Below are 10,698 nucleotides of genomic sequence, written 5' to 3' on the forward strand. Positions count from 1 at the left end.
ATGGCAGTCCTAAAGTCATGGGGTTGAGGCTGAGAAGCACAGATTTGGCCAGCTAAGAGGTTTAATAGAAATACTGTATTTTCTTGCATACAACGTGGCTTGGAATATAATACACCCTTGGTGCGTCTACATGTGTGCATTTACTGCTCAGTAACTGAAATTACTGCCCAGTATGGGCACACATCTACGTGTGCATGCCCGCACTGAGCAGTAAATATGGTGATTTATGCTGACTTGAGGGTGAATTTGATATTTGCATCATGAAGGTATCAAATTTATGGCTGATTAGTTACTGCACAGTAATGTATGTGTAGATGACTTACTGCGCAGTAACACTGTATGTGTAAACTGACTTGGGACTAACTTTAGTCCCAAGTTAGTCCACACACAGCGTTAATGTGCTTTAATGCCCACATGTGTAGATGCCAGCCTATTCCCACTTACTGCGCAGTAATATGCTGCGCAGTAAATTTAAGCTGGCATAAATGCACATGTAGACACAACCCCCTTGATCTTGAAAGGAAGACAACCTGAGGGGCCAGCATAGGGAGGATCTTATGTGGTGCCCCTCTCTGGACCATTGATTGGCTGCTGTATTCACTCACTCCCAGCTCTGAACCGTCTCTACAACCTTTTCTCCAGGCTCCAAAAAAAGGGGCTGGGCCTTTCCTTCAAAACAAGGGGGTGGTGCTTCCCTATTGACCAGACAGAAAAGGGAAGGATGGGTGAAATTCTGCCGTTAGAGTGCTCAAATATGCCATATACTCTCACTCCATTAGCAGCATGCCTACTCCAGACCTATGAAGGGTCCAAAACATGCACAGAAGCTAGTGTGAAGGGGGCATATGTTGAGATGAATCAGCCTTGAGGGGGTGAAAACACTTTCCAAGCCAATGAGAAGTACAGATAGGGCCAGCTTAAGTGATTTCCTAGAAAGACTGTCTTTTCTCACATATAGCACATCCCAGAATATAGCGTGCCCCTTTGTTTTGAAAGGCCGAACGAAGGGAAAGAAGATCTAGCCTTGTGGTAACTGAGGAGCAGCAGTGTGGCAGCCAGGCCTGCTCACTGTTCTGCTCGATTGATCTCAGCTAGTAAGTGGTAGTATCTGCTCTTACCATATTTCTTGCATATAGCATGCACTCCAATTTCCAACAGCTGTTTTTCTCAGGGAAAAGGACTGTACATGACAGCACATGGTATCCATGGTATTCAGAGGCACTGAGCATTGGCTGCAGCCAAAGCTGGGGATGGTGTCTGGGGCATGCCAATGTTCCTAGGGCAGTTGTAGACTCTCTGTCACTATAGGGGTTAAGGGGAAGTTGGACAGCCACTGGTAGGGATAATCTAGGTATAGCTATTCCTGTATTCTACCATGGGTATTTCCCAGGCTTCTGGTCTTTGCTGGTTGCCCCCACTCCTCCCCCAACCCTGGTGATTGTTTTAAGAAGAGTTTAGGTTATGGATTTGTACAGGATGGTTTGGACATGGCCGATCCTGCCTTAGGTAGGGGGTTTGACTAGATGTGACCTCTGGAGCTCCCTTCCAACCCTGCTTCTCTATGACTCTACAACTTGGAGGCTGAGACTGCTGGAGGTCCCTTCTGGCTCCAGTTCTCTATGATAAGGACTCTATGGCCTCTAAAAGTCCCTTTCAGTCTGACTTCTCTGATATTTCTATCCCACACTTGCCACCTCTTCCACTCGGTCCTTCATTAACTGCCAAATTCATTACTTAGCAAAGCACTTAAGAACAAAATGCCCATGGGAACAAGTTTAAAAAAATCCATAATATATGTGTGACTAATATTATCATATTTTCTTACAAACAGTTCACACCTTTTTTCCAAAAAATGGCTGCTGGAAATTGTGGTGCATATTATATGGGAGAAATATGGTAAGAGTAATTTATGCCTTATCAGGCATAAGCACACCTTGCTGCTGCTGTTTTGTTGCCTATTACAAGGATAGATCTTTTTTCTCTTCATTTTGCTTTTGCAAAACTAAGTGCAGATCTCATTCCAGGAAACATAGCCAATAAAGTATGGTACATGATTGTTTCCTCTGACCTCTAACCTGACCCAGTTTCTATACAGCCTATATTTTTTTAAACACTGTATTACCGCATGTGTTTGTGGCCTAGATGTACAAAGAAAAAAGGCTAATCCCAGAAAAACAGAACCTGATACAAGTTAAATCCTAGTTCTGGATAGAGGAATTAATCTATTTGAACAGTGTTACTGGTAGAACAGCTCAGAATTCATTAGAATTTTGGAACACGTATGAATTTCCAGGGGGGGTTTTGACCAATTTTTAGAATATCCTTGAGGTTTTTTGTTTCCCCCTCTAGTTCTCAGAGACCGTGTCTACACGAGACGCTGACTGCACAGTTGTTACTGTGCAGTCATTTAGTATTTGCATAATGACTAAATGACTTTATTTAGTATTTGCATATTTAGCGTGTAGTATTTGCATAATGACTAAATGAATACGCAGTAACCAGCAGTACTGCACAGTAGCATCTCTGCATGGCTTCCTGGTGATGCTGACTGCTCAGGAGATCATTATTACTGTGCAGTAGCTCATTACTACTGCACAGTGGTGTCACGTCATGGTTCATGCCATACGATGCTACTGCGCAGTAGTAATGAGTGGCTGCATAGTCGTAATTTGTTACTGCGCAGTAAATGTCTCGTGTAGACACGGCCAGAGTGTTGTAGTGATGAAAGAGCTGGGGAGAGATTCACTCACCCGCTGGGGAGAGATTCACTCATCCCGTCCCTAGAAATGTCTGCTTCCTATTGGCAAATGTACACAACACAAAGGTGTGTTTTCTCACTAATTTCAGACATATTTGGCTTCTGGTTTTTAGGTATGGTGGACGCAAATACCGCCCTGCACCTGTGGACCTGGGTAGTCATGCTGTGGTGTAAGTACTCGTTAAGATTGCAGACTTTTGGATGTCTCTACATGTGCAGGTAAAGGTGCAATGGGATCTAATATGTGATCCACACAAGCTCCTGCAGCTGCGGGGCCCCTCAGGTGAGGGTTTCCCAGTCACGGGGGTGTCCCGTGCAGCCCCTGGGCTTGGGGATCACTGCAGCCATGATCCCACCAATAGATTCCACCAGTTAACTAGGCCTTAAATTAAAAAGTCCTTTCCCTTATTAGCTTTAAACCTGTCACCCACTGATTTTGGCAGGTGCCCCTAGTTCTAGTCTTCTGGGACCTGGTGAAGGTTCTTCTGCTTTCTTCATAGTTTCATAGTTGGTCGGGTCGGAAGGGACCTGAGCAGATCATCAAGTCCGCCCCCCTGCCATGGGCAGGAAAGAATGCGGGGGGCAAACGACCCCGGCTAGGTGATTATCTAGCCTCCATTTGAAGACCCTCAGGATAGGAGTGAGCACCACTTCTTTTGGAAGTTGGTTCCAGATCATAGCCATCCTCACTGTGAAGTAGTGTCTCCTGATGTCTAGCTTGAACCTACTCTGAGTCAACTTGTGGCCGTTAGTCCTAGTTATTCTTGGTAGTGCTCAGGGGAACAGGGACTCTCCCGTTCCCTGCAGGTCCCCCCTGGTAAGTTTACAGAGAGCCACCAGATCCCCTCTCAGCCTTCGCTTGTGGAGGCTGAACAGGTTCAGGTCCTGTAGCCTCTCATTGTAGGGTCCGCCCTGCTGCCCCCGGATCATGCGGGTGGCCCTCCTCTGGACCCTCTCCGTGCTGTCCACATCCCTCCTGAAGTGCGGCTCCCAGAACTGGACGCAGTACTCCAGCTATGACCTGACTAGTGTCACATAGAGGGGGAGGATCACCTCCTTGGACCTGCCTGTGATGCATCTGTGGATGCACGACAAGGTACGGTTAGCCTTACTGACCATGTCCTCACATTGGCGGCCCATGTTCATCTTGGAATCAATAATAACTCCAAGATCCTTTTCTGCCTCTGCACTGACGAGAAGGGAGTTCCCCAGCCCGTAGGTGTGCTGCTGGTTCTTCCTCCCTAGGTGCAGCACCCTGCACTTGTCAGTGTTGAATCTCATCCTATCCTCATCCACCCACCTCTGTAACCTGTCCAGATCTAGTTGTAGCCTGTCCCTTCCTTCTAGAGTGCCCACCTCTCCCCACATCTTAATTTGAAGGAGGTGCTTTTCACTCCCTCATCCAAGTCACTGATGAAGATGTTGAACAGCGCGGGCCTGAGGACCAATCCCTGCGGGACCCCACTGCCCACATCCCTCCAGGTCGAAAATGACTCATCCACCACCACTCTCTGGGTGCGGCCCTCCAGCCAATTTGTGACCCATCTGACTGTGTAGGCATCAACGCCACAGTTGCCTAATTTTTTAATGAGAATGGGGTGAGAGACAGTGTCGAAGGCCTTCCTAAAGTCCAGAAAGACTATGTCCACTGTGACACCTGCATCCAAGGATTTTCTGACCTGGTTGTAGAAGGCAACCAGTTTGGTCTGACAGGACCTGCCTCTAATGAACCCATGTTGTTTGCCCCTAAGCATAATCTCCCCTGCTGGTCTCTCGCAGACGTGCTCCTGGATAATTTTCTCCAAGAGCTTCCCCAGGACCGAGGTAAGACTAACGGGCCTATAGTTACCTGGGTCCTCCTTCTTCCCTTTTTTGAAAATGGGGACCACATTGGCCTTTTTCCAGTCCTCTGGCACCACACCAGAGCACCACAAGTACTCATAAAACCATGCCAGGGGTCCCTCAATGACCCCTGCCAATTCCCTCAACACCTTGGGGTGGAGATCATCTGAACCTGCTGATTTAAACGTGTCCAGCCCCATGAGAAATTCCCTAACTCAGTCCACCCTGCCCCTAGGCCTGGCGGTGCCTCTCCTGAATCCATCCGGGATCCCAGTAGGGGGGATGTTCTGGTCCCTGCTCAGAAAAATGGAGGCAAATAAATTGTTAAAGAGGTCAGCTTCATTGTCTGGTGCAACCACCAGATTGCTAAGCATGTCCTGCAGGGGCCCCACGTTACCCGGAGCCTTCTTTTTACCCCCTATGTATTTAAAAAAGGACTTCTTGTTATATTTGTATATGGTCGCTAGTCCTAGTTCCGCCTCCGCCTTGGCCTTCCTGACTGCCTTCCTACAGTCTTGAGCAACGGAGGTATAATCCTCCTTGGTGATGGCCCCTCCCTTCCACCAGGTGTATGCCTCCTTTTTAGCTTTCAGGCGTTCCTAAATGCCTTTGGTGAGCCAGGGGGGCTTTTGAGCACTCTTGCCCCCTTTCTTTCTGGAGGTGTCCATGTCCATTATGTCTGTTTCCGCAGGGAGTTCAGAATTCCCTGAGTTGTGCTGGTTGGAAACAAGCCTAAATCTCAAAGCAAACTCACTCAGTGCCACTGAGGTTTGGTGTAGTTTCCTTCTGCACCCAGCCATGGATTTGGCCTTAAACTCATGGAAACCCAGACAAGATGGTTGGACGTCTCTAGTCCACTGTGGGGTAGCGATGCTCTGAGTCCAAACGCTATTGAGTGCTCTCTCATGGTGACTCTCATTACAGTTCTCCTAGTACAGGAAGTTGCCCGCTGAACTGCACTACCCAGGATCCTTAGCAGTTCATTGTGGAAGACAAGGGGAGAGGGAATGGTTGCTAGTGCCAGAGCTCTGGGTCAGTGTCAAGCAGTGACCCAACACGGGGCCTTGTGATCCAACCCTTGGTTAACATGAGCTAAAGAGATTTCCTTCAAAGTCCTGAGGTCATTCACCCACTTTACCCTCTTCTCTGCTACCTACCCTCTAGGCTCAGCACACTTACTGTGCCTCAGTTTCCTTATCTGTGCCTCAGTTTTCCTTATCCTAACCTGAATAGGAGCCAGGTGTGTGGGCTTGATGCAAGCAAAGACAACAGCAGACTGGTTTGTATTCATAGGAGCATCACTTGCAAACCAAGGGCAGTGATTCTCCCACTATGGGGGTGTCTATATGTGCATTTAAGTGCACCTAATTTAAGGCTTATTAGCTTAATGCACATTAAGTTGTTTTAGGCAGGTGTTATAGCACATTAAAGTACATGCAGGTGTTAAAGCACATTAGCACTGTGTTGACTGACTTGGGATAAAGTTAGTCCCAAGTCAGTCCACACACACAGTGTTAATACACTTTAACAATTCACGCCTAAATTTCATACCTGCATTTGCAGGTATCAAATTAGGCATGAATAGCCCAAAATTACCATTTAAAAATGTTTTAAGGGTGCACATGTATAGACATACACCCTAATGCACCTTAAATTGAAGCTAGTGTGCCTTAAAGTATCTCATGTAGATGCACCCTCTGTCTAGTACTAGTGAGGCCTCACCTGGAGTCCTGGGTCCAGTTTTGGCCTCCACATTTCAAGAAGGAGGTGGACAGTTTAGAAAGAGTGCAACTCAACGTGAGACAAACGATTAGAGGCACGGGAAGCAAAACTGATGAACAAAGGCTGGAAGAGCTAAAGTGACTGAGTCCAGAGAGGAGAAGCCTGAGGAGGGATTTGACACTGGTCTTCAAATCCCTGAAGGGCAATGATAGAGAGGAAAGAATCATAGAACATGAGGGCTGGAAGGGACCTCAGGAGGTCACATCTAGGCCAAACCCCTACTCTTAGCAGGACCAGTCCCAACTCCATCAACCCAGCCAAGGCTTTGTCTAGTAGGGTCTTCAAAAGCTCCAAGGATGAAGACTCCACCACCTCTCTGGGGAGCCTGTTCCAGTGCTTTCCTACCTTCCTCATGAGAGCATTTTTCCTTATATCCAACCCCAACTTCCCTTGCTGCACCTGGAGCCCATCGTTCCTTATTCTGTCATCTGCTACCACTGAGAACAGTCCAGCTCCATCCTCTTTGCAACCCCCCTGCAGGTAGGTAAAGGCTGCTATTAAATCTCCTCTCAGTCTTCTCTTCTTTAGAGTAAATAAGCCCAGTTCCCTCAGCCTCTCTTCATAAGCCATGTCCCAAAGGATGGAGATGGGCTCTGTGGCTGGAGGGGACAGGACTAGGAGCAACAGCTGCAAGCTGCAGCAGGGGAAACTGAGGTTGGAAATGAGAGGGAGCTTGCTGACTCAGAGGGTGGTTTGGCATTGGACCAGGATGCCCAGAGAAGTGGCGTGATCTTCATCCTTGGAAATGTCCAAGAGCAGGTTAGAGACACGGTTGGCTGGGGGGGTTTTATCAGTGGTGATCTTGAATTGAGCAGGGGGCTGGACTAGGTGGTTTTATCAGTGCTGATCTTGAATTGAGCAGGGGGCTGGACTAGGTGTGATCTTGTGAGGTCCCTTCCAGCCTCACTTTCCTGTAATCCTCACCTGTTCCACCCTTTGCCCAGGCTTCTCTTTTTTTCTTCCAAAATAAATCACCCTAGTTCTTTCAGCCTTCCTTATGAGGCAGTATGTCACAGATCTTGGCTCTCACAAGACCCGGTAGTTTTCCAAAATGACACTCATTTCACTGCAGCTGTTCTATGGGACTGTACACTTCCTCCTGTTGCCTCAATGGCGGGATTGCTCAACACTTTCTGTGTTGATCCAACCCAGCCTCATGCCCTCCACAGAGAGGATAAGAGATATCCCAGCCAATCAGGTGGAGGGTGATTGAGAAAGAAGGACAATTGAGAAACCTCATGTTATGTGTGGGTGAACCACAGGAATTCACAGCCAACTGAGCTAGCTCCTTCCCTTCCTGGTGTGATATAAATATCTTGGGGGAGGAAATTCGGGGCTCTATTCCCTGCTTTGGCATGGATTTCTAAACACTTCTAGATAAGTTGCTGAGGTCCACAACAAGAAGGAAGGGGAAAGCCCTGTAAAGGACCAGTTCAAACCAGTCTCAGGTTGGGGCATCTGTCTGGTATAAGGCAAGTTTTGTGTTGTGTTAGGTTGACAGTAGTTTTAGGAAGAGTTTAGAGGATGCATTTGTATAGGCGGTTGGACTAGAAGTGACCTCTGGAGGTCCCTTCCAGTCTGATTTCTCTTTGGGCCTATGACCATGATTCTATGGCCATGACTCTCTTCATCCTGGCTGGAGTGGGGGCCCACAACTGGACACAGGACTCCAGATGTGGCCTCACCAATGCTGAATAGAGGGGGAGAATCACTGCCCTTGATCTGCTGGCAACAGTCCTACTAATGCAGTCCAGGATGCCCTTAGGCAACAAGGGCACATGGTTGGCTCCTATTCAGCTTCTTGTCCCCTGTCACCCGCAGGTCCTTTTCTGCAGAGCTGCTGCCCAGTCTGTTGGTCCTCAGCCTGTACTGCATGGGATTGTTCCATACTAACCATGAGTGAGCCTAACTGAATGAAGAAGAGTTAAATTTCCAGTGATTTAACTACATTGGTATCACTACAGCATCATGTAGCTGTATCCTAATAGCTGATCTCCGTAACCGATGGCAGCCATGGGACCCTTACTTCTGTCTGTGGGCCTAGTCAGGATCACTGCAGATGGGCTACCCTGCCACTTAGTGCCCTTGCTCGGTAATAGCAGCTTCTGTAGATATTTGACCTGGTGCTCTGTGTGTGTCAGGCCTTGTACAGACATCACATTTCTTCTGGGAAACCTTTTTAAATGTCCCAGAAGAAACCTGTGTAAATGTCTTTACCAGGAGAGCAAACCTGGGAGAATTCTCCCAGATTATTTGGATGTGTGCATGCAATTTGTGCTGACACTTCACCCCTGAATAAATTTACTCTGGACTAAAACCTGAGATACATTACCCCATAGGAACCCCCTTAGATATTAGGAAAAACTTTCTCATGAGGAGGGTAGTAGAGCACTAGAACAGGCTACCCAGAGATGTCGTGGGATCTCCATCCTTGAACACCTGGCTAGAGAAAAGCCTTGTCTGGGATGACCGAGTTGGGGATGATCCTGCTTGGAGCAGGTGGTTGGCCTAGATGTGATCTCTTGAGGTCCCTTCCAACCCTCATTTTCTATGAATTGCATCCTGTGTGAGCTATCATCTTCTGAAGGCTGACATAGACCGATGTAGCTACATGACCAGTTTTCCAGAGACTTGGGTAGGATGGTATAGAAACCTATTTAGATGCCTACCAGTCTCCAGCTCCCTGAAGGGCAAGTATAGAGATGATGGAGGTGAGCCACAAGGGCTAGAACTAGGAGCAATGGCCTCAAACGAGGGCAGGGGAAACTAAGGCTGGAGATGAGGAGGAACTTGCTGACTTTGAGGGTGGTCAAGCATTGAAACAGGCTACCCAGAGGTGCTGGTTTCTCCATCCATGGAAATGCTTGAAAGCAGGTTGGACAGACACATGGCTGGGATGGTATAGTCAGGGATGATCCTGCCTTAAGCCCCTGCTGGACTAGATGCGACCCTGTGAGGACCCTTCTGTCCTGACTGTCCTATGATCCTATAACTAGAACAGGGCCTTTGGATCTAGTGCAGAGGAATGGAGCCCTATAATGATCATAAAACAAAAATCTTTTAGCATCAATATATGGGGCCAGATTCTTGATTTCTGTGCACTCAGGGTGTCCTGTTTGTAAATCCCTGGTGCATCCACAGCTTGGATACTGCACAGTTCTGGTCCTCCCACCTCAAAAAGGACATAGAAGACCTAGAAAAGGGGCTGGGATTGACTGGGAATTCAAAAGTGGGTACCACCTGGAAAGGACCAATTGAGGACCCATGTTGGGGACACAATGGGGGTGAGTGACCTGCCATCTCTTGCCCCCAACCCATGGTCCAAATCACTTTTGACTCCATTGATGCAGACATGATTTCAGCAGTGGCTTTCATGCCAGTACCTAACCCCCTTTCCCTGATTCCCCACACCTCCAAAAAGCTATAGAAGAACTAGAGAAAGCCCAGAGAAGGGCAACAAGAATGAAAGGTCCTCAGGAGACCACATCTAGTCCAACCCACTGCTCCACGCAGGATTAGCCTTGTCTAAACGATCCAAGACAAGGCTTTGTCCAATTATAATCATCCTTGTTGCCCTCCTGTATACCTTTTATAGAAGAACTGGAGAAGGTCCAGAGAAGAACAACAAGGATGTCAGCAGTGGAGGAGAGACTAAAGAGGCTAGGTCTGTTCAGTTCAGAAAATAGATAGTTTCATAGTTTCATAGTAGCTAGGGTCAGGAGGGACCTGAACAGATCATCTAGCCTGACCCCCTGCCACAGGCAGGAATGAATGGTGGGTTCACAAGACCCCAGACAAGTGATCATCCAACCTCCTCTTGAATCTGCCCAAGGTAGGGGCGAGGACCACTTCCCTGGGAAGTTGGTTTCAGATTTTGGCCACCCTAACTGTAAAATATTGCCTTCTGATCTCTAACCTAAACCTATTCTCCATCAGCTTATGACCATTGTTCCTCGTCACCCCAGGTGGTGCTGGGGAGAAAAGGGCTCTGCCTATTTGCTGTTGATCCCCCCTGATGAGTTTGTAGGCAGCCACCAGGTCCCCCCTCAGCCTCCTCTTGCTGAGGCTGAACAGGTTCAGGTCCTGCAGTCTCTCCTCGTAGGGCCTGTCCTGCTGCCCTCTCACCAAGTGGGTGGCCCTCCTCTGAACCCTCTCCAGGCTGGCCACATCCCTGTTGAAGTGCTGCACCTAGTACTGGACGCAGCACTCCAACTGCGACCTGACCAAAGTCGCATAGAGGGGGAGTATCACCTCTCTGGACCAGCTTGAGATGCACCTTTGGATGCATGACAAGGTATGGCTGGCCTTGCTGGCTG

General features: G+C 48.1%; 1 pseudogene; it reads left to right on the plus strand.

Moving 5' to 3' along the window:
- LOC102383661 overlaps positions 1-10,698 on the plus strand; it is a 60,968-nt pseudogene that overhangs the window by 557 nt on the left and 49,713 nt on the right.

The sequence above is a fragment of the Alligator sinensis genome, unplaced genomic scaffold (genome assembly GCF_000455745.1).
Source record: "Alligator sinensis unplaced genomic scaffold, ASM45574v1 scaffold113_1, whole genome shotgun sequence".
Taxonomy (NCBI): domain Eukaryota; kingdom Metazoa; phylum Chordata; order Crocodylia; family Alligatoridae; genus Alligator; species Alligator sinensis.